Raw genomic sequence first — 23,638 nt, 5'->3', positions numbered from 1 at the left:
CTACTGTATTTGAATCTTTGGATTATTTTCGATCCTTTGATCATCTTTGGACATCTAGTTCTTAGATCATTGGGAGGCTGGCCATTCAGTCATGCCTAGACCTTGTTCTTATGTATTTTCAACGGTGGAGTTTCTACACACCATAGATTAAGGTGTGGAGCTCTGCTGTACCTCGAGTATTAATGCAATTACTATTGTTCTTCTATTCAATTCCGCTTGTTCTTGTTCTAAGATATCACTTGTTCTTCAACTTGATGAATGTGATGATCCGTGACACTCATCATCATTCTCACCTATGAACGTGTGACTGACAACCACCTCCGTTCTACCTTCGATTGGGTGAATATCTCTTGGATTCTTTAACCAGAGTCTTCGTGGTATAGGCTAGAACTGATGGTGGCATTCAAGAGAATCCGGAAGGTCTAACCTTGTCTGTGGTATTCTGAGTAGGATTCAATGATTGAATGACTGTGACGTGCTTCAAACTCCTGAGGGTGGGGCGTTAGTGACAGACGCAAAAGAATCACTGGATTCTATTTCGGCCTGATCGAGAACCGACAGATGGATAGCCATGCCGTGACAGGGTGCGTTGAACATTTCCACTGAGAGGATGGGAGGTAGCCACTGACAACGGTGAAACCCTTGCTTAAGCTTGCCATGGAAAGGAGTAAGAAGGATTGGATGAAGACAGTAGGAAAGCAGAGAGACGGAAGGGAAGGCATCTTCATGCACTTATCTGAAGTTCCTACCAATGAATTACATAAGTATCTCTATCTTTATCTTTATGTTTTATGCATTTATCACCATACCCGTTTGAGTTTGCCTGACTGAGATTTACAAGGTGACCATAGCTTGCTTCATACCAACAATCTCTGTGGGATCGACCCTTACTCGCGTAAGGTTTATTACTTGGACGACCCAGTACACTTGCTGGTTAGTTGTGCGAAGTTGTGTTTATGCCATGGTATTGAGCACCAAGTTTTTGGGGCCATTACTAGGTATTAATTGATTTGTGAAAAGTAATGATCACAATTTCGCGCTACCAAGTTTTTGGCGCCGTTGCCGGGGATTGTTCGAGTATGGACAACTGACGGTTCATCTTGTTGCTTAGATTAGGTATTTTTTTTTCGAAATTCTTGAAGATGAATTCTAGAGTTTCATGATGATCTGTTGAAATCTGGCTGGCTGTGAAGCCATGTCTAATTTCATTGGACCGAGGTTTCAACTTATCATCACAAAAGCTTGTTGATTTCTATCAATCTTGCTATTGGAGCAGTGATCTGCTAAGGCTTGGCTGGCCATTGGCCATGTCTAGTGTTTTGGACCGAAGCTTTCTTTGAAAGTTTGGCTGGCTGTGAAGTCATGTCTAATTCCTGGACCGGAGTCTTAGACTAGCATTGCACTGATTCCTGGAATTCTCATTAAGAATTTTGATACCTTTTTCCACTTTATTTTCGAAAAAGCACAAAAAAATTTTACAAAATCATAAAATCCAAAAATATTTCTTGTTTGAGTCTAGAGTATCATTTTAAGTTTGGTGTCAATTGCATGCATTCATTCATGTGTCTTAAGGATCTTCAAGTAATTCTTGATGATTTCTTACTTTGATCTTTGAATTCTCTTGACTTGAGTGTTTATGTGTCTCATATGTATTAGTGTCAGCAGTATACAAACTGCTAAGTTTGGTGTCTTGCATGCATTGTTATTTGATTTTAGTTGCATTTTGATTATTAAAAATCCAAAAATATTTTTAATTTGTGTCTTTTCAAGTCAATAATACAGAGAATTGAAGATTCAGAACATACTGCAGAGGAATTATACAGAAATGGCTGGGCGTTCAAAACGCCCAGTGAAGAAGGACAGACTGGCGTTTAAACGCCAGCCAGGGTACCTGGTTGGGCGTTTAACGCCCAAAAGGGTATAGTTTTGGGCGTTAAACGCCAGAATGTGCACCATTCTGGGCGTTAAACGCCAGAATGTGCACCATTCTGGGCGTTTAACGCCAGGATGGCACAAGAGGGAAGATTTTGTTTTCAATGCAAATTTTTTTCAAGTTTTCAATGTTTTTCAAAATCAAATCTTTTTCAAATCATATCTTTTCAATCATATGCTTTCAAAATCAATTTCTTTCCTTTTTCAAAAATACTTGCTATCAATTAATGATTTGATTCAACATTTCAAGTATGTTGCCTTTTCTGTTGAGAAAGGTTTAATGTTTGAATCATATCTTTTCTTGATAGCCAAGTCATTAATTTTCAAAATCAAATCTTTTAAAACGTTTTTCAAATCATATCATCTCAATCACATTTTTTTAAAACCAATCATATCTTCTTAACCACATCTTTTTCAAAATAGTTTTCAATCAAATCTTTTTAATTTCTAATTTCAAAATCTTTTTCAAAAATCACTTGATCTCTTTCTCACTCTTGGTTTTCGAAAATTAATTAGTGTTTTTCAAAATGTTTTCAAAACTTCTTACTTAATTTTCGAAAATCACTTCCCTTCTTCTCACATCCTTCTATTTATGGACTAACACTATTCCTTAATGCAAAATTCGAACTCCATCTTTCTTGATAAGTTCGAATTTTCTACTTCTGCCTTCCATTTTCTTTTCCTCTGACACCTCAAGGAATCTCTATACTGTGACATAGAGGATTCCATATTTTCTTGTTCTCTTCTCTTTCATATGAGCAGGAGCAGAGACAAAGGCATTCTTGTTGAGGCTGATCCTGAACCTGAAAGGACCTTGAAGAGAAAGCTAAGAGAAGCTAAGGCACAATTCTCTGTAGAGGACCTAACAGAAATCTTCAAAGAAGAAGAACTCATGGCAGCCGAAAACAACAACAATGCCAACAATGCAAGGAAGGTGCTGGGTGACTTTACTGCACCTACTCCCGACTTTTATGGGAGAAGCATCTCTATCCCTGCCATTGGAGCAAACAAGTTTGAGCTTAAGCCTCAATTAGTTTCTCTAATGCAACAGAATTGCAAGTTCCATGGACTTCCATTGGAAGATCCTCATCAGTTTTTAGCTGAATTCTTGCAAATCTGTGACACTGTCAAGACTAATGGGGTTGACCCTGAGGTCTACAGACTCATGCTATTCCCTTTTGCTGTAAGAGACAGAGCTAGGACATGGTTGGACTCACAACCTAAAGAAAGCCTGGACTCTTGGGAAAAGCTAGTCAATGCCTTCTTGGCAAAGTTCTTTCCACCTCAAAAATTGAGTAAGCTTAGAGTGGAAGTCCAAACCTTCAGACAGAAGGAAGGAGAATCCCTCTATGAAGCTTAGGAAAGATACAAACAATTAATCAGAAAGTGTCCTTCTGATATGCTTTCTGAATGGAGCATCATAGGTATTTTCTATGATGGTCTCTCTGAACTATCCAAAATGTCCTTGGATAGCTCTGCTGGAGGATCTCTTCATCTGAAGAAGACGCCTACAGAAGCTCAAGAGCTAATTGAAATGGTTGCAAATAACCAATTCATGTACACTTCTGAAAGGAATCCTGTGAACAATGGGACTAGTCAGAAGAAAGGAGTTCTTGAGATTGACACTCTGAATGCCATATTGGCTCAGAACAAAATATTGACCCAACAAGTCAATATGATTTCTCAAAGTCTGTCTGGAATGCAAAATGCACCAAGCAGTACTAAGGAAGCTTCATCTGAGGAAGAAGCTTATGATCCTGAGAACCCTTCAATGGAAGAGGTGAATTACATGGGAGAACCCTATGGAAACACCTATAATCCTTCATGGAGAAATCATCCAAATTTCTCATGGAAGGATCAACAGAGACCTCAACAAGGTTTCAATAATAATAATGGTGGAAGAAACAGGTTTAGCAATAGCAAGCCTTTTCCATCATCTTCTCAGCAACAGACAGAGAGTTCTAAGCAGAATACCTCTGACTTAGCAACCATGGTCTCTGATCTAATCAAAACCACTCAAAGTTTCATGACTGAAACAAGGTCCTCCATTAGAAATTTGGAGGCACAAGTGGGACAGCTAAGCAAGAAAATTACTGAACTCCCTCCTAGTACTCTTCCAAGCAATACAGAAGAAAATCCAAAAGGAGAGTGCAAAGCCATCAACATGGCCGAATTTTGGGAGGAAGGAGAGGCAGTGAACGCCACTGAGGAAGACTTCAATGGACGTCCACTGGCCTCCAATGAGTTTCCCAATGAGGAACCATGGGAATCTGAGGCTCAAAATGAGACCATAGAGATTCCATTGAACTTACTTCTGCCATTCATGAGCTCTGATGAGTATTCTTCCTCTGAAGAGGATGAGTATGTCACTGAAGAGCAAGTTGCTAAATACCTTGGAGCAATCATGAAACTGAATGACAAGTTATTTGGAAATGAGACTTGGGAGGATGAACCCCCTTTGCTCACCAAAGAACTGGATGACTTGTCTAGGCAGAAACTGCCTCAAAAGAGACAAGATCCTGGGAAGTTTTCAATACCTTGTACCATAGGCACCATGACCTTCAAGAAGGCCTTGTGTGACTTAGGGTCAAGTGTAAACCTCATGCCTCTCTCTGTAATGGAGAAGCTAGGGATCTTTGAGGTGCAAGCTGCAAAAATCTCACTAGAGATGGCAGACAACTCAAGAAAACAAGCCTATGGACTTGTAGAGGATGTTTTGGTAAAAGTTGAAGACCATTACATCCCTACTGATTTCATAGTCCTAGAGACTGGGAAGTGCATGGATGAATCCATCATCCTTGGCAGACCCTTCCTAGCCACAGCAAAGGCTGTGATTGATGTTGATAGAGGAGAGTTGATCATTCAAGTGAATGAAGAATCCTTGGTGTTTAAGGCTCAAGGATATCCCTCTGTCATCATGGACAGGAAGCATGAAGAGCTTCCCTCAAAACAGAGCCAAACAGAGCCCCCACAGTCAAACTCTAAGTTTGGTGTTGGGAGGCCACAACCAACTTCTAAGTTTGGTGTTGAACCCCCACATTCAAACTCTAAGTTTGGTGTTGGGAAGTTCCAACATAGCTCTGAGCATTTCTGAGGCTCCATGAGAGTCCTCTGTCAAGCTAATGACATTAAAGAAGCGCTTGTTGGGAGGCAACCCAATGTTTTATAATTAACTATTTTCTTTTGTTATTTTATTTTTTTTTTGTAGGTTGATGATCATGAGAAGTCACAAAATCAATGAAAAGAGCAAAAACAGAATGAAAAACAGGAAGAAAAATAGCACACCCTGGAGGACGCACCTACTGGCGTTTAAACGCCAGTAAGGTTAGCAGATGGGCGTTTAACGCCCAGTCTGGCACCATTCTGGGCGTTTAACGCCAGAAAGGGGCACCAGACTGGCGTTAAACGCCAGAAAAGGGCAAGAAGCTGGCGTTAAACGCCAGAAATGGGCACCAGCCCGGCGTTTAACGCCAGAAATGGCTAGAAACGCAGTTTTGCTTGCCATTTGGTGCAGGGATGACTTTTCCTTGACACCTCAGGATCTGTGGACCCAACAGGATCCCCACCTACCCCACCACTCTCTCTCTTCTTCACCCATTCACCAATCACCTCAACACCTCTTCCCAAAAAAAAAAACCCTTCACCTATCAAATCTCATCTTTCTCTTCACCACTCACATCCATCCTTCATAAAACCCCACCTACCTCACCATTCAAATTCAAACCACTTTCCCACCCAAACCCACCCTCACTTGTCCCCTCTCCTATATAAACCCATCTTCACTCCTTCATTTTCACACAACCTAAACACCACTTCTTCCCCTTTTTGGCCGAACCACAAAGCCATTCCCTTTCCCTTCATTTCTTCTTCTTCTACTCTCTTCTTTCTTCTTTTGCTCGAGGACGAGCAACAATTTTAAGTTTGGTGTGGTAAAAGCATTGCTTTTTGTTTTTCCATAACCATTTATGGCATCCAAGGACGGAGAAACCTCTAGAAAGAGGAAAGGGAAGGCAAAAGCCTCCACCTCCGAGTCATGGGAGATGGAAAGATTCATCTCAAGGGTGTATCAAGACCACTTCTATGAAGTTGTGGCCTTAAAGAAGGTGATCCCCGAGGTCCCTTTTTCACTCAAAAAGAGTGAATATCCGGAGATCCGACATGAGATCCGAAGAAGAGGTTGGGAAGTTCTTACCAACCCCATTCAACAAGTCAGAATCTTAATGGTTCAAGAGTTCTATGCCAATGCATGGATCACCAAGAATCATGATCAAAGTGTGAACCCGGATCCAAAGAATTGGCTTACTATGGTTCGGGGGAAATACTTGGATTTTAGTCCGGAAAGTGTAAGGTTGGCATTCAATTTGCCCATGATGCAAGGAGATGAACATCCTTACACTAGAAGGGTCAACTTTGATCAAAGGTTGGACCAAGTCCTCACAGTCATATGTGAAGAGGGCGCCCAATGGAAGAGAGATTCAAGAGGGAAGCCGGTTCAATTGAGAAGGCATGACCTCAAACCCGTGGCTAGAGGATGGTTGGAGTTCATCCAACGCTCAATCATTCCCACTAGCAACCGGTCCGAAGTTACTATAGACTGGGCTATCATGATTCATAGCATCATGATTGGAGAAGAAATAGAAGTTCATGAGGTTATAGCTCAAGAGCCTTATAAGGTGGCGGACAAGTCCTCTACCTTGGCAAGGTTAGCCTTCCCTCATCTCATTTGTCACCTCTGTTATTCAGTTGGAGTTGACATAGAGGGAGACATCCCTATTGATGAGGACAAGCCCATCACTAAGAAAAGGATGGAGCACACAAGAGACCCCTCTCATCATGAAATCCCTGAGATGCCTCAAGGGATGCACTTTCCTCCACAAAACTATTGGGAGCAACTAAACACCTCCCTAGGAGAATTGAGTTCCAACATGGGACAACTAAGGGTGGAGCATCAAGAACACTCCATCATCCTCCATGAAATTAGAGAAGATCAAAGAATCATGAGAGAGGAGCAACAAAGGCAAGGAAGAGACATTGAGGAGCTCAAACACTCCATAGGATTGGTGGACGAAATTGTGATCACTATTCTTTGAGTTGTACTCATTGTAAAATTATGGAATTTAGAAATTGGCACGAGTGGACACAACTCCATTCAACTAACCAGCAAGTGTACTGGGTCGTCCAAGTAATAAACCTTACGCGAGTAAAGGTCGATCCCACAGAGATTGTTTGTATGAAGCAAGCTATGGTCACCTTGTAAATCTCAGTTAGGCAGATTAAATTGGTTTATGGGTTTTTGAAAATAGAAATAAGAAAGTAGAAATAATAAAAGGGATAGAATACTCATGCAGATTCATTGGTGGGAATTTCAGATAAGCGAATGGAGATACTGTATGGCTCAAGGACGCCTGCTTTCCTACTGCTTCAACTCAATCCTTTTACTCCTTTCCATGGCAAGCTGTGTATAGGGGTTCACCATCAGCGGTGGCTACTTTCGATCCTCTCGGGAAAATGATCCTCTGCGGCTGTCACTCGCATGGCTAATCGTCTGGAGGCATCACCCATGGTTGATGGCTACATCCCATCCTCGCAGTGAAAACTACGCTCACGCGCTCTGTCACAGCACGGCTAATCACTGGTTGGTTCCCGCTCCTACTGGAATAGAATCCCTTGATTCTTTTGCGTCTGTCACTAACGCCCAGCACTTGCGAGTCTGAAGCACGTCACAATCATTCATTACCGGAATCCTACTCGGAATACCACAGACAAGGTTAGACTTTCCGGATTCCCAGGATCCTACTCGGAATACCACAGACAAGGTGAGACTTTCCGGATCCTCATAAATGCCGCCATCTATCTAGCTTATACCACGAAGATTCTGTTGGAGAATCTAAGAGATACACATTCAAGCTCTGTTGCATGTAGAACGGAAGTGGTTGTCAATCACGTGCGTTCATAAGTGAGAATGATAATGAGGGTTACTTATCATCACATTCATCATGTTCTTGGGAACGAATGAATATCTTGGAATAAGAATAAGAGAGATTTGAATAAAAGAAGATAGAATTGCATTAATACTTGAGGTACAGCAGAGCTCCACACCCTTAATCTATGGTGTGCAGAAACTCCACCGTTGAAAATACATAAGTGAGAGAGGTTCAGGCATGGCCGAATGGCCAGCCCCCATGTGGTCACAGGACCGAATGATCAAAGACCTAAAGTGATCAAAGATCTCTAATACAATAGTTAAATGTTCTATTTATAATAAACTAGCTCCTAGGGTTTACATGAGTAAGTAATTGATGCATAAATCCACTTCCGGGGCCCACTTGGTGTATGCTTGGGCTGAGCTTGATTAATCCACGAGCTGAGGCTTCTCTTGGAGTTAAACTCCGAGTTATGACGTGTTTTGGGCGTTCAATTCCGGATCATGACGTTTTTCTGGCGTTTAACTCCAGACAGCAGCATGTACTTGGCGTTCAACGCCAAGTTACATCGTCAATCTTCGAATAAAGTATGGACTATTATATATTTCTGGAAAGCTCTGTGTGTCTACTTTCTAACGCCGTTGAGAGCGCGCCAATTGGAGTTCTGTAGCTCCAGAAAATCCATTTCGAGTGCAGGGAGGTCAGATTCCAACAGCATCAGTAGTCCTTTTGTCAGCCTTTTTCAGAGTTTTGCTCAAGTCCCTCAATTTCAGTCAGAAATTACCTGAAATCACAGAAAAATACACAAACTCATAGTAAAGTCCAGAAATGTGAATTTAACATAAAAACTAATGAAAACATCCCTAAAAGTAGCTCAAACTTACTAAAAACTATATAAAAACAATGCCAAAAAGCGTATAAATTATCCGCTCATCACAACACCAAACTTAAATTGTTGCTTGTCCCCAAGCAACTGAAAATCAAATAGGATAAAAAGAAGAGAATATACTATAAATTCCAGAATATCCATGAATATTAATTTAATTAGATGAGCGGGACTTGTAGCTTTTTGCTTCTGAACAGTTTTGGCATCTCACTTTTTCCTTTGAAGTTTAGAATGATTGGCTTCTCTAGGAACTTAGAATTTCGGATAATGTTATTGACTTTCCTAGTTAAGCATGTTGATTCTTGAACACAGCTACTTATGAGTCTTGGCTGTGGCCCTAAGCACTTTGTTTTCCAGTATTACCACCGGATACACAAATGCCACAGACACATAACTGGGTGAACCTTTTCAGATTGTGACTCAGCTTTGCTAGAGTCCCCAGTTAGTGGTGTCCAGAGCTCTTAAGCACACTCTTTTGCTTTGGATCACGACTTTAACCACTCATTCTCAAGCTTTTCACTTGGACTTTCATGGCACAAGCACATGGTTAGGGACAGCTTGATTTAGCCGCTTAGGCCTGGATTTAATTTCCTTGGGCCCTCCTATCCATTGATGCTCAAAGCCTTGGATCTTTTTTACCCTTGCCTTTTGGTTTTAAGGGCTATTGGCTTTTTCTACTGCTCCTTCTTTTTCTTTCTATATTTTTTTCGCCAAATTTTTTTTTCTTTTCTTTTTTCGCAAGCTTCCTTTTTCACTGCTTTCTCTTGCTTCAAGAATCAATTTCATGATTTTTTTCAAATCATCAATAACATTTCTCTTTGTTCATCATTCTTTCAAGAGCCAACAATTTTAACACTCATAAACAACAAGATCAAAAATATGCACTGTTCAAGCATTCATTCAGAAAACAAAAAGTATTGCCACCACATCAATATAATTAAATTAAATTCAAGGATAAATTCGAAATTCATGTACTTCTTGTTCTTTTGAATTAAAACATTTTTCATTTAAGAGAGGTGAAGGATTAATGGATTTTATTCATAGCTTTAAGGCATGGTTACATACTAATGATCATGAAGTAGAGACACAAAACATAGATAAACACAATATTAAAAACCGAAAACAGAAAGAATTAAGAACAAGGAATGAGTCCACCTTAGCGGCGTCTTCTTCTTGAAGGACCAATGATGTTCTTTAGCTCTTCTATGTCCCTTCCTTGCTTCTGTTGAATGATTCCTAGTAATTTTGGTGTTCCTCCCCTTAGTTGCTTCCAATATTTGTGTGGAGGACAACTTATCCCCTGAGGTATCTCAGGGATCTCTTGATTTGCAGCCACATGTTCTACCACTGAGCTATGACGGCTTTATATTAGTTTTTCCATCTCCCAAGACTCAGAGGTGGAAGCTTTTGTCTTCCCTTTGAGGTTTCTCTGGCCTTAGGTGCCATTAATGGTAATGAAAAAGCAAAAAAAAGCTATGCTTTTACCACACCAAACTTAAAATATTGCTCGCCCTCGAGCAAGAGAAGAAAGAAGAGTAGAAGAAGAAGAAGAAGAAAATGGAGGTGAGTTAGGGGAGATGGATTTGGCTATATGGGTGGGATTGGGTTGGAAAGAGAAGTTAAATTGTAAAGGTAGGTGGGGTGTATGGGGAAGAGTGGATAGATGTAGGTGGTGAACGAAAAATAGAAGGGATGACCGTGAATGGAAAGAGAGAGGGCGAGGTAGGTGGGGATCCTGTGAGGTCCACAGATCCTGAGATGATCATGTGGGGTCCACAGGTCCTGAGGTGTCAAGGAATTCCATCCCTGCACCAAATAGGCATGTAAATTGCCTTGGCACACCATTCTGGCGTTTAAATGCCCATTGGTGCACGTTCTGGGCGTTCAACGCCCATGTAAAGCATGTTTCTGGCGTTGAACGCCAGTTTCATGCTTGTTACTGGCGTTCAGCGCCAGTTTTTCCTCTCTGGGCACATTCCTGGCGTTCAGCGCCAGGATGTTGCTTGTTTCTGGCGTTCAGCGCCAGAATGGTGCTCTGTTCTGGCGTTGAACGCCGGCCAGATGCACCTTACGGGCGTTGAACGCCAGCCTGTGCGTCCTCCACTATTCCATAAGTTTGTCTCACTGACTTGTCTGCTAATTGTAATGAGAACAAGGCAGGTTGTACCTCAATGATCCCTAGCTTCTCCATTACAGAGAGTGGCATAAGATTTATCCCTGACCCTAGATCACATAGAGCTTTTTCAAAGCTCATGGTGCCAATGGTACAAGGTATTAAGAACTTGCCAGGATCTTGTTTCTTTTGAGGTAGAGTTCTCTGAATCCAAGTATCTAGTTCACTAATGAGCAAGGGAGGTTCACTTTCCCAAGTCTCATTACCAAACAACTTGGCATTCAGCTTCATGATAGCTCCTAAATATTGAGCAACTTGCTCTCCAGTCACATCTTCATCCTCTTCAGAGGAAGAATAATCTTCAGAGCTCATGAATGGCAGAAGGAGATTTAATGGAATCTCTATGGTCTCTATATGAGCCTCAGATTCCTCAGGATCCTTAATAGGAAACTCCTTCTTGCTTGAAGGACGTCCCAGGAGGTCTTCCTCACTAGGATTTTCGTCCTCCTCCTCCCTAGTATATTCGGCCACTTTGACTAAATCAATGGCCTTGCACTCTCCTTTTGGATTCTCTTCTGTATTGCTTGGGAGAATACTGGGAGGAGTTTCAATAACTTTCTTACTCAGCTGGCCCACTTGTGCCTCCAAATTTCTAATGGAGGATCTTGTTTCATTCATGAAACTGAAAGTGGCCTTTGACAGATCAGAGACAATATTGGCTAAATTAGAAGTGTTTTGTTCTGAATTCTCTGTCTGTTGCTGAGAAGATGATGGATATGGCTTACTATTGCTCAGCCTATTGCGTCCACCATTGTTAAAGCCTTGTTGAGGCTTTTGTTGATCCTTCCAGGAGAAATTTGGATGATTTCTCCATGATGGGTTATAGGTGTTTCCATAAGGTTCACCCATGTAATTAACCTCTGCCATGGCAGGGTTTTCAGGATCATAAGCTTCTTCAGAAGCTGCCTCTCTAGTACTGTTGGATGCATGTTGCAGCCCATTCAGATTTTGAGAGATCATGTTGACCTGTTGAGTCAACACTCTGTTCTGAGCCAATATGGCATTCAGAGCATCAATTTCAAGAACTCCTTTCTTCTGAGGTATCCAATTATTCACGGAATTCCTCTCAGAGGTGTACATGAATTGGTTGTTTGCAACCATGTCAATGAGTTCTTGAGCCTCTTTAGGTGTTTTCTTCAGGTGAATAGATCCACCTGCAGAATGGTCCAATGACATTTTCGAAAATTCAGAGAGACCATAATAGAATATATCTAATAGGGTCCATTCTGAAAACATGTCAGATGGACATCTTTTGGTCAGCTGCTTGTATCTTTCCAAAGCTTCATAGAGGGATTCACCATCTTTTTGTTTAAAGGTTTGAACATCCACTCTCAGCTTGCTCAGCTTTTGAGGAGGAAAGAATTTATCCAAGAAGGCTGTGACCAGCTTATCCCAGGAGTCCAGGCTATCCTTAGGTTGTGAATCCAACCATATTCTAGCTCTGTCTCTTACAGCAAAAGGGAAAAGCATGAGTCTGTAGACTTCAGGATCAACTCCATTCGTCTTTACAGTCTCACAGATCTGCAAGAACTCAGTTAAAAACTGATAAGGATCTTCAGATGGAAGTCCATAAAACTTGCAGTTTTGTTGCATTAATGCAACTAGTTGAGGTTTCAGCTCAAAGTTATTGGCTCCAATGGCAGGAATGGAGATGCTTCTTCCATCAAACTTGGACGTTGGCTTTGTGAAGTCACCAAGCATTCTCCTTGCATTATTATTATTATTTTCGGCTACCATGTCCTTCTCTTGTTCGAAAATTTCTGAAAGGTTGTTTCTGGATTGTTGTAATTTAGCTTCTCTTAATTTTCTCTTCAGAGTCCTTTCAGGTTCTGGATCAATTTCAACAAGAGTGCCTTTTTCCCTGTTTCTGCTCATATGAAAGAGAAGAAAACAAGAAAAGAAAGAGGAATCCTCTATGTCACAGTATAGAGATTCCCTTATGTTAGTAGAAGAAGAAAGGGGTAGAAGAATGGAGATGGGGATTCGGATTTTTGGATGAAGAGAGGTGAAGAGAAGTGTTAGTAAACAAATAATTAAATAGAAGAAGAAAAGAGAAAGAGGATTTCGAAAATAATTTTAAAAAGGGGTTAGTGATTTTCGAAAATTAGAGATAAATGTAATTGGAATTAAAATTTGAAACAATTAATTAATTAAAAAGAATTTTTGAAAAGAGAGAGATATTTTTCGAAAATAGAAGAGGGAAAAGTAGTTAGGTGGTTTTGAAAAAGATAAGAAACAAACAAAAAGTTAGTTAGTTGATTGAAAAAGATTTGAAATCAAATTTTGAAAAAGATAAGAAGATAAGAAGTTAGATAAGATATTTTGAAATCAAATTTTAAAAAAAAGATAAACTTTTTGAAAAAGATAAGATAAAAGATAAAAGATTTAATTTTAAAATTGACTTAACTAACAAGAAACTACAAGATAAGATTCTCGAACTTAAAGATTGAACCTTTCTTAACAAGAAAGTAACAAACTTCAAATTTTTGAACCAATCACATTAATTGTTAGCTAATTTTCAAAAATATGATATAAAGATAAGAAAAAGATTTTGAAAATATTTTGAAAAATAATTTTTTTGAAATTTTTGAAAATTATATATAAAAAAAATGAAAAAGATATGATTTTTGAAAAAGATTTTGAAAAGATGAGATTTTTTTAAAATTGAAATTTTGACTTGACTTGTAAGAAACAACTAATTTTAAAAATTTTTGACCAAGTCAACCCAAAATTTCGAAAATTTGGAGGAAAATAAGGAAAAGATATTTTTTTGATTTTTGAATTTTTAATTATGAGAGAGAAAAACAACAAAAATACTCAATGCATGAAATTTTTAGATCAAAACGATGAATGCATGCAAGAATGCTATGAATGTCAAGATGAACACCAAGAACACTTTGAAGATCATGATGAACATCAAGAACATGATTTTGAAAAATTTTTGATGTAAAGAAAACATGCAGGACACCAAACTTAGAAATCTTTAACGCATGAAAAATATGAATGCAAAAATGCACATGAAAAACAACAAAAGACACAAAACAAGAATTTATCAAGATCAAACAAGAGGACTTATCAAGAACAACTTGAAGATCATGAAGAACACTATGAATGCATGAGATTTTCGAAAAATGCAAGAAAAATTTTTAAAAGCATGCAATTGACACCAAACTTGAAAATTGACTCAAGACTCAAACAAGAACACAAAATATTTTTGATTTTTATGATTTTCTAATTTTTTTTTGTATTTTTATTAATTTTTTTCGAAAAACATTTTTGGAAAAACGAAAAAGAAAAGAAAAGTTTTGAAAAAGATTTTTGAAAAGAAAATTACCTAATCTGAGCAACAAGATGAACCGTCAGTTGTCCATACTCGAACAATCCCCGGCAACGGCGCCAAAAACTTGGTGGACGAATTTGTGATCACTATTCTTTGAGTTGTACTCATTGTAAAATTATGGAATTTAGAAATTGGCACGAGTGGACACAACTCCGTTCAACTAACCAGCAAGTGTACTGGGTCGTCCAAGTAATAAACCTTACGCGAGTAAGGGTCGATCCCACAGAGATTGTTGGTATGAAGCAAGCTATGGTCACCTTGTAAATCTCAGTTAGGCAGATTAAATTGGTTTATGGGTTTTTGAAAATAGAAATAAGAAAGTAGAAATAATAAAAGGGATAGAATACTCATGCAGATTCATTGGTGGGAATTTCAGATAAGCGAATGGAGATACTGTATGGCTCAAGGATGCCTGCTTTCCTACTGCTTCAACTCAATCCTTCTTACTCCTTTCCATGGCAAGCTGTGTATAGGGGTTCACCATCAGCGGTGGCTACTTTCGATCCTCTCGGGAAAATGATCCTCTGCGGCTGTCACTCGCATGGCTAATCGTCTGGAGGCATCACCCATGGTTGATGGCTACATCCCATCCTCGCAGTGAAAACTACGCTCACGCGCTCTGTCACAGCACGGCTAATCACTGGTTGGTTCCCGCTCCTACTGGAATAGAATCCCTTGATTCTTTTGCGTCTGTCACTAACGCCCAGCACTTGCGAGTCTGAAGCACGTCACAATCATTCATTACCGGAATCCTACTCGGAATACCACAGACAAGGTTAGACTTTCCGGATTCCCAGGATCCTACTCGGAATACCACAGACAAGGTGAGACTTTCCGGATCCTCATAAATGCCGCCATCTATCTAGCTTATACCACGAAGATTCTGTTGGAGAATCTAAGAGATACACATTCAAGCTCTGTTGCATGTAGAACGGAAGTGGTTGTTAATCACGTGCGTTCATAAGTGAGAATGATAATGAGGGTTACTTATCATCACATTCATCATGTTCTTGGGAACGAATGAATATCTTGGAATAAGAATAAGAGAGATTTGAATAAAAGAAGATAGAATTGCATTAATACTTGAGGTACAGCAGAGCTCCACACCCTTAATCTATGGTGTGCAGAAACTCCACCGTTGAAAATACATAAGTGAGAGAGGTTCAGGCATGGCCGAATGGCCAGCCCCCATGTGGACACAGGACCGAATGATCAAAGACCTAAAGTGATCAAAGATCTCTAATACAATAGTTAAATGTTCTATTTATAATAAACTAGCTCCTAGGGTTTACATGAGTAAGTAATTGATGCATAAATCCACTTCCGGGGCCCACTTGGTGTATGCTTGGGCTGAGCTTGATCAATCCACGAGCTGAGGCTTCTCTTGGAGTTAAACTCCGAGTTATGACGTGTTTTGGGCGTTCAACTCCGGATCATGACGTTTTTCTGGCGTTTAACTCCAGACAGCAGCATGTACTTGGCGTTCAACGCCAAGTTACGTCGTCAATCTTCGAATAAAGTATGGACTATTATATATTGCTGGAAAGCTCTGGATGTCTACTTTCCAACGCCGTTGAGAGCGCGCCAATTGGAGTTCTGTAGCTTCAGAAAATCCATTTCGAGTGCAGGAAGGTCAGATTCCAACAGCATCAGCAGTCCTTTTGTCAGCCTTTTTCAGAGTTTTGCTCAAGTCCCTCAATTTCAGTCAGAAATTACCTGAAATCACAGAAAAACACACAAACTCATAGTAAAGTCCAGAAATGTGAATTTAACATAAAAACTAATGAAAACATCTCTAAAAGTAGCTCAAACTTACTAAAAACTATATAAAAACAATGCCAAAAAGCGTATAAATTATCCGCTCATCAAGATCTTCAAGAAGAAGAACAAGCCGCCATCACTAAGGTGGACCTGTTCTTTAATTTCCTTGTTCTTTATTTTTCTGTTTTTCGAATTTTAGTGCTTAGTTTATCTATGTTTGTGTCTTGTGATCATTAGTGTCTTAGTGTCTATGCCTAAAAGTTATGAATGTCCTATGAATCCATCACCTTTCTTAAATAAAAAAATTGTTCTTAATTGAAAAAGAAAAAGAATTGCATGAATTTTGAATTTTATAACAGTTTAATTATTTTGATGTGGTGGCAATATTTTTGTCTTCTGAATGTATGCTTAAACAGTGCATATGTCTTTTGAATTTGTGGTTCATGAATGTTGGCTCTTGAAAGAATGATGAAAAAGGAGACATGTTACTGAGGATCTGAAAAATCATAAAAATGATTCTTGAAGCAAGAAAAAGCAATGAAAAAAGAAAATTTCAAAAAAAAATCGAAAAAAATGAGAAAAAGAGAAAACGAAAAAATAGAGAAAAGAAAGAAATAAAGTTGTGATCCAAGGCAAAAAGAGTGTGCTTAAGAACCCTGGACACCTCTAATTGGGGACTCTAGCAAAGCTGAGTCACAATCTGAAAAGATTCACCCAATTATGTGTCTGTGGCATGTATGTATCCGGTGGTAATACTGGAAGACAGAGTGCTTTGGGCCACAGCCAAGACTCAATAAGTAGCTATGTTCAAGAATCATCATACTTGACTAGGAGAATCAATAACACTATCTGGATTCTGAGTTCCTAAAGAAGCCAATCATTCTGAATTTTAAAGGATAGAGTGAGATGCCAAAACTATTCAGAGGCAAAAAGCTAAAAGCCCCGCTCATCTAATTAATACTGATCTTCATAGATGTTTTTGGAATTCATTGCATATTCTCTTCTTTTTATCTTATTTGATTTTCAGTTGCTTGAGGACAAGCAACAATTTAAGTTTGGTGTTGTGATGAGCGGATAATTTGTACGCTTTTTGGCATTGTTTTTAGTATGTTTTTAGTATGATCTAGTTGGTTTTTAGTATATTTTTATTAGTTTTTAGTTAAAATTCACTTTTCTGGACTTTACTATGAGTTTGTGTGTTTTTCTGTGATTTCAGGTATTTTCTGGCTGAAATTGAGGGACCTGAGCAAAAATCTGATTCAGAGACCAAAAAGGACTGCAGATGCTGTTGGATTCTGACCTCCCTGCACTCGAAGTGGATTTTCTGGAGCTACAGAAGCTCAATTGGCGCGTTCTCAACGGCGTTGGAAAGTAGACATCCTGGGCTTTCCAGAAATATATGATAGTCCATACTTTGCCCAAGCTTTGATGGCCCAAACCGGCGTTCAAAGTCACCCTCAGGAATTCCAGCGTTAAACGCCGGAACTGGCACAAGAATGGGAGTTAAACGCCCAAACTGGCACCAAAGCTGGCGTTTAACTCCAAAAGGAGTCTCTACACGAAAATGCTTCATTGCTCAGCCCAAGCACACACCAAGTGGGCCCGGAAGTGGATTTTTATGTCATTTACTCATCTCTGTAAACCCTACGCTACTAGTTCTCTATAAGTAGGACCTTTGACTATTGTATTTGAATCTTTGGATTATTTTCGATCCTTTGATCATCTTTGGACATCTAGTTCTTAGATCATTGGGAGGCTGGCCATTCGGCCATGCCTAGACCTTGTTCTTATGTATTTTCAACGGTGGAGTTTCTACACACCATAGATTAAGGTGTGGAGCTCTGCTGTACCTCGAGTATTAATGCAATTACTATTGTTCTTCTATTCAATTCCGCTTGTTCTTGTTCTAAGATATCACTTGTTCTTCAACTTGATGAATGTGATGATCCGTGACACTCGTCATCATTCTCACCTATGAACGTGTGACTGACAACCACCTCCGTTCTACCTTCGATTGGGTGAATATCTCTTGGATTCTTTAACCAGAGTCTTCGTGGTATAGGCTAGAACTGATGGCGGCATTCAAGAGAATCCGGAAGGTCTAACCTTGTCTGTGGTATTCTGAGTAGGATTCAATGATTGAATGACTGTGACGTGCTTCAAACTCCTGAGGGTGGGGCGTTAGTGACAGACGCAAAAGAATCACTGGATTCTATTTCGGCCTGATCGAGAACCGACAGATGGATAGCCATGCCGTGACAGGGTGCGTTGAACATTTCCACTGAGAGGATGGGAGGTAGCCACTGACAACGGTGAAACCCTTGCTTAAGCTTGCCATGGAAAGGAGTAAGAAGGATTGGATGAAGACAGTAGGAAAGCAGAGAGACGGAAGGGAAGGCATCTTCATGCACTTATCTGAAGTTCCTACCAATGAATTACATAAGTATCTCTATCTTTATCTTTATGTTTTATGCATTTATCACCATACCCGTTTGAGTTTGCCTGACTGAGATTTACAAGGTGACCATAGCTTGCTTCATACCAACAATCTCTGTGGGATCGACCCTTACTCGCGTAAGGTTTATTACTTGGACGACCCAGTACACTTGCTGGTTAGTTGTGCGAAGTTGTGTTTATGCCATGGTATTGAGCACCAAGTTTTTGGGGCCATTACTAGGGATTAATTGATTTGTGAAAAGTAATGATCACAATTTCGCGCTACCAGTGACATTGTCAAAACCAATGGTGTGCCTCCTGACAGCTACAAGTTACTGCTCTTCCCATTCTCTCTCAGGGACAAAGCCACTCAATGGCTAGAAACATTTCCAAAGGAGAGCATCAACACTTGGAATGATTTGGTAAGCAAGTTTCTTGCCAAATTTTATCCCCCTCAAAGGATCATAAGATTGAAGACTGAGGTGCAGACATTCACTCAAATGGATGCTGAAAATTTATATGAAGCATGGGAAAGATATAAGGCACTGCTGAGGAAATGTCCACCAGAGATGTTCACTGAGTGGGACAAGCTGCAGAACTTCTATGAGGGACTTACTCTGAAGGCTCAAGAAGCACTTGATCATTCAGCCGGAGGCTCATTACAACTCATGAAAACTACAGAGGAAGCTCAAAATCTCATTGATATGGTGGCTAACAACCAATATTTCTTTGCTCACCAAAGGCAATGCCAACCATCACAAAGGAGAGGAGTAATGGAGTTGGAAGGAGTGGATTCAATCTTAGCTCAAAACAAAATGATGCAGCAGCAAATTCAGCAACAATTTGAGCAAATGGCCAAAAGAATTGATGGCCTGCAAGTTGCATCAGTGAGTGCCACAAGTCAACCATCAACTACTTGGGGGCAAAATGAAGAAATTCAAGAGGAGCAACAGTAAGAGCAAGTCCAATACATGCACAACCAAAATCCTAGAACAAATGAAGTCTATGGTGATACTTACAATCCTTCTTGGAAAAACCATCCCAACCTCAGATGGGGAGACAACCACAATCAAACTCAGCAGCCATGGCAAAGGAACTCAAATCAAAACAATTGGAAAAACACAAACCAAAACAACCAGCCAAACACTAACCAAAATACATACAGAAAACCACAAAACACTTATCCCAACTCTAACCATTATCCACCCAATAACTACCCAACCAACCAAAACACTTACCATCATCCATCAACACCCCAAAACCAACCAATCTCATAAGACTCTCAGAGGATTACTAATCTGGAGATGCTCATGGAGAAGATGATGAAGAACCAAGAATTGACAACAAAGAACCAAGAAGCCTCCATGAAGAACCTAGAAAGACAGATTGGACAAATCTCCAAGCAGATTTCTGTTGAAAAACCATCAAGCTCACTACCAAGTGACACCATTCCTAATCCAAAAGAGGAGTGCAAGGCAATACAGTTAAGGAGTGGAAAAATCCTGCTGAAAAATGAAGAAGCTACCAAGAAGTCCAAGGAAAGTGACAAGAAACAAGTTGAAAAAGAGGCAACCAATGATGAAGATGCATGGTGGACGAAATTGTGATCACTTATTCTTTAAGTTGTATTTTTATAGAATTTGAAATTGGCACGAGTGGACACAACTCCGTTCAACTAACCAGCAAGTGTACTGGGTCGTCCAAGTAATAAACCTTACGCGAGTAAGGGTCGATCCCACAGAGATTGTTGGTATGAAGCAAGCTATGGTCACCTTGTAAATCTCAGTTAGGCAGATTAAATTGGTTTATGGGTTCGAAAATAGAAATAAGAAAATAAATAATAAAAGGGATAGAATACTCATGCAGATTCATTGGTGGGAGTTTCAGATAAGCGAATGGAGATACTGTATGGCTCAAGGACGCTTGCTCTCCCACTGCTTCAACTCAATCCTTCTTACTCCTTTCCATGGCAAGCTGTGTATAGGGGTTCACCATCAGCGGTGGCTACTTTCAATCCTCTCGGGAAAATGATCCTATGCGGCTGTCACTCGCATGGCTAATCGTCTGGAGGCATCACCCATGGTTGATGGCTACATCCCATCCTCGCAGTGAAAACTACGCTCACGCGCTCTGTCACAGCACGGCTAATCACTGGTTGGTTCCTGCGCCTACTGGAATAGAACCCCTTGATTCTTTTGCGTCTGTCACTAACGCCCAGCACTTGCAAGTTTGAAGCACGTCACAGTCATTCATTACCGGAATCCTACTCAAAATACCACAGACAAGGTGAGACTTTCCGGATTCCCAGGATCCTACTCGGAATACCACAGACAAGGTGAGACTTTCCGGATCCTCATAAATGCCACCATCTATCTAGCTTATACCACGAAGATTCTGTTGGGGAATCTAAGAGATACACATTCAAGCTCTGTTGCATGTAGAACGGAAGTGGTTGTCAATCACGTGCGTTCATAAGTGAGAATGATAATGAGGGTTACTTATTCATCACATTCATCATGTTCTTGGGTACGAATGAATATCTTGGAATAAGAATAAGAGAGATTCGAATGAAAGAAAATAGAATTGCATTAATACTTGAGGTACAGCAGAGCTCCACACCCTTAATCTATGGTGTGCAGAAACTCCACCGTTGAAAATACATAAGCAAAAGGTTCAGGCATGGCCGAATGGCCAGCCCCCATGTGGTCACAAGACCGAATGATCAAAGACCTAAAGTGATCAAAGATCTGATCCTAAGATCTAAAATGATCAAAAGATATCTAATACAATAGATAAATGTTCTATTTATAATAAACTAGCTCCTAGGGTTTACATGAGTAAGTAATTGATGCATAAATCCACTTCCGGGGCCCACTTGGTGTATGCTTGGGCTGAGCTTGATTAATCCACGAGCTGAGGCTTCTCTTGGAGTTGAACTCCGAGTTATGACGTGTTTTGGGCGTTCAACTCCGGATCATGACGTTTTTCTGGCGTTTAACTCCAGACAGCAACATGTACTTGGCGTTCAACGCCAAGTTACATCGTCAATCTCCGAATAAAGTATGGATTATTATATATTGCTGGAAAGCTCTGGATGTCTACTTTCCAACGCCGTTGAGAGCGCGCCAATTGGAGTTCTGTAGCTCCAGAAAATCCATTTCGAGTGCAGGGAGGTCAGATTCCAACAGCATCAGCAGTCCTTTTGTCAGCCTTTTTCAGAGTTTTGCTCAAGTCCCTCAATTTCAGCCAGAATTTACCTGAAATCACAGAAAAACACACAAACTCATAGTAAAGTCCAGAAATGTGAATTTAACATAAAAACTAATTAAAATATCCCTAAAAGTAGCTCAAACTTACTAAAAACTATATAAAAACAATGCCAAAAAGCGTATAAATTATCCGCTCATCACAACACCAAACTTAAATTGTTGCTTGTCCCCAAGCAACTGAAAATCAAATAGGATAAAAGAAGAGAATATACGATAAATTCCAGAATATCAATGAATATTAATTATAATTAGATGAGCGGGACTTGTAGCTTTTTGCTTCTGAATAGTTTTGGCATCTCACTTTTTCCTTTGAAGTTCAGAGTGATTGGCGTCTCTGGGAACTTAGAATTTTGGATAGTGTTATTGAATTTCCTAGTTAAGCATGTTGATTCTTGAACACAGCTACTTTTGAGTCTTGGCCGTGGCCCTAAGCATTTTGTTTTCCAGTATTACCACCAGATACATAAATGCCACAGACACATAACTGGGTGAACCTTTTCAGATTGTGACCAAGCTTTGCTAGAGTCCCCAGTTAGTGGTGTCCAGAGCTCTTAAGCACACTCTTTTGCTTTGGATCACGACTTTAACCACTCAGTCTCAAGCTTTTCACTTGGACCTTCATGACACAAGCACATGGTTAGGGACAGCTTGATTTAGCCGCTTAGGCCTGGATTTAATTTCCTTGGGCCCTCCTATCCATCGATGCTCAAAGCCTTGGATCCTTTTTACCCTTGCCTTTTGGTTTTAGGGGCTATTGGCTTTTTCTGCTTGCTTTTTCTTTTTCTTTCTATATATATATATTTTTTTTCGCCATTTTTTTTTCGCCATTTTTTTTTCGCAAGCTTTCTTTTTCACTGCTTTTTCTTGCTTCAAGAATCAATTTCATGATTTTTCAGATCATCAATAACATTTCTCTTTGTTCATCATTCTTTCAAGAGCCAACAATTTTAACACTCATAAACAACAAGATAAAAAATATGCACTGTTCAAGCATTCATTCAGAAAACAAATAGTATTGCCACCACATCAATATAATTAAATTAAATTCAATGATAAATTCGAAATTCATGTACTTCTTGTTCTTTTGAATTAAAACATTTTTCATTTAAGAGAGGTGAAGGATTAATGGATTTTATTCATAGCTTTAAGGCATGGTTACATACTAATGATCATGAAATAAAGACACAAAACATAGATAAACACAATACTAAAAACCGAAAACAGAAAGAAATAAAGAACAAGGAATGAATCCACCTCTAGTGGCGTCTTCTTCTTGAAGGACCAATGATGTTCTTTAGCTCTTCTATGTCCCTTCCTTGCCTTTGTTGCTCCTCCCTCATTGCTCTTTGATCTTCTCTTATTTCTTAGAGAATGATGGAGTGCTCATGATGTTCCACCCTTAATTGTTCCACATTATGGCTCAAATCTTCTAAGGAGGTGTTGAGTTGCTCCCAATAGTTGTTGGGAGGAAAGTGCATTCCTTGAGGTATCTCAGGAATTTGTTGATGATGAGCTTCCTCATGCACTTCTTGAGGGCCGTGAGGAGCTTCTCTTGCTTGCTCCATCCTTTTCTTGGTGATGGGCTTGTCTTCTTCAATGGGGGTATCTCCTTCTATGATAACTCCAGCTGAGTAACATAGATGGCATATAAGGTGAGGGAAGGCTAGCCTTGCCATGGTGGAGGACTTGTCAGCTATTTTGTAGAGTTCATTGGAGATGACCTCATGAACTTCCACTTCCTCTCCAGTCATGATGCTATGAATCATGATGGCCCGATCCACAGTAACTTCAGATCGGTTGCTAGTAGGAATGATAGAGCGTTGAATGAACTCCAACCATCCTCTAGCCACAGGCTTGAGATCCAGTCTTCTTAGTTGAACTGGCTTGCCTTTGGAGTCTATTCTCCACTGAGCTCCT

At 39.9% G+C, this 23,638-nt stretch overlaps 1 non-coding gene across 1 annotated transcript; it reads right to left on the bottom strand.

Moving 5' to 3' along the window:
- Positions 1-3,229: 3,229 nt before the first annotated feature.
- Positions 3,230-3,337, bottom strand: LOC112708573 (small nucleolar RNA R71). The gene has a single exon (XR_003156425.1). It is a non-coding gene; the product is annotated as a small nucleolar RNA R71 (small nucleolar RNA).
- Between the last annotated feature and the right edge of the window lie 20,301 nt (positions 3,338-23,638).

The sequence above is a fragment of the Arachis hypogaea genome, chromosome 8 (assembly GCF_003086295.3).
Source record: "Arachis hypogaea cultivar Tifrunner chromosome 8, arahy.Tifrunner.gnm2.J5K5, whole genome shotgun sequence".
NCBI classification, from domain to species: domain Eukaryota; kingdom Viridiplantae; phylum Streptophyta; class Magnoliopsida; order Fabales; family Fabaceae; genus Arachis; species Arachis hypogaea.
Note: the sequence above shows the minus strand (reverse complement) of the source record. Positions and strands in the feature narration are given on the sequence as shown.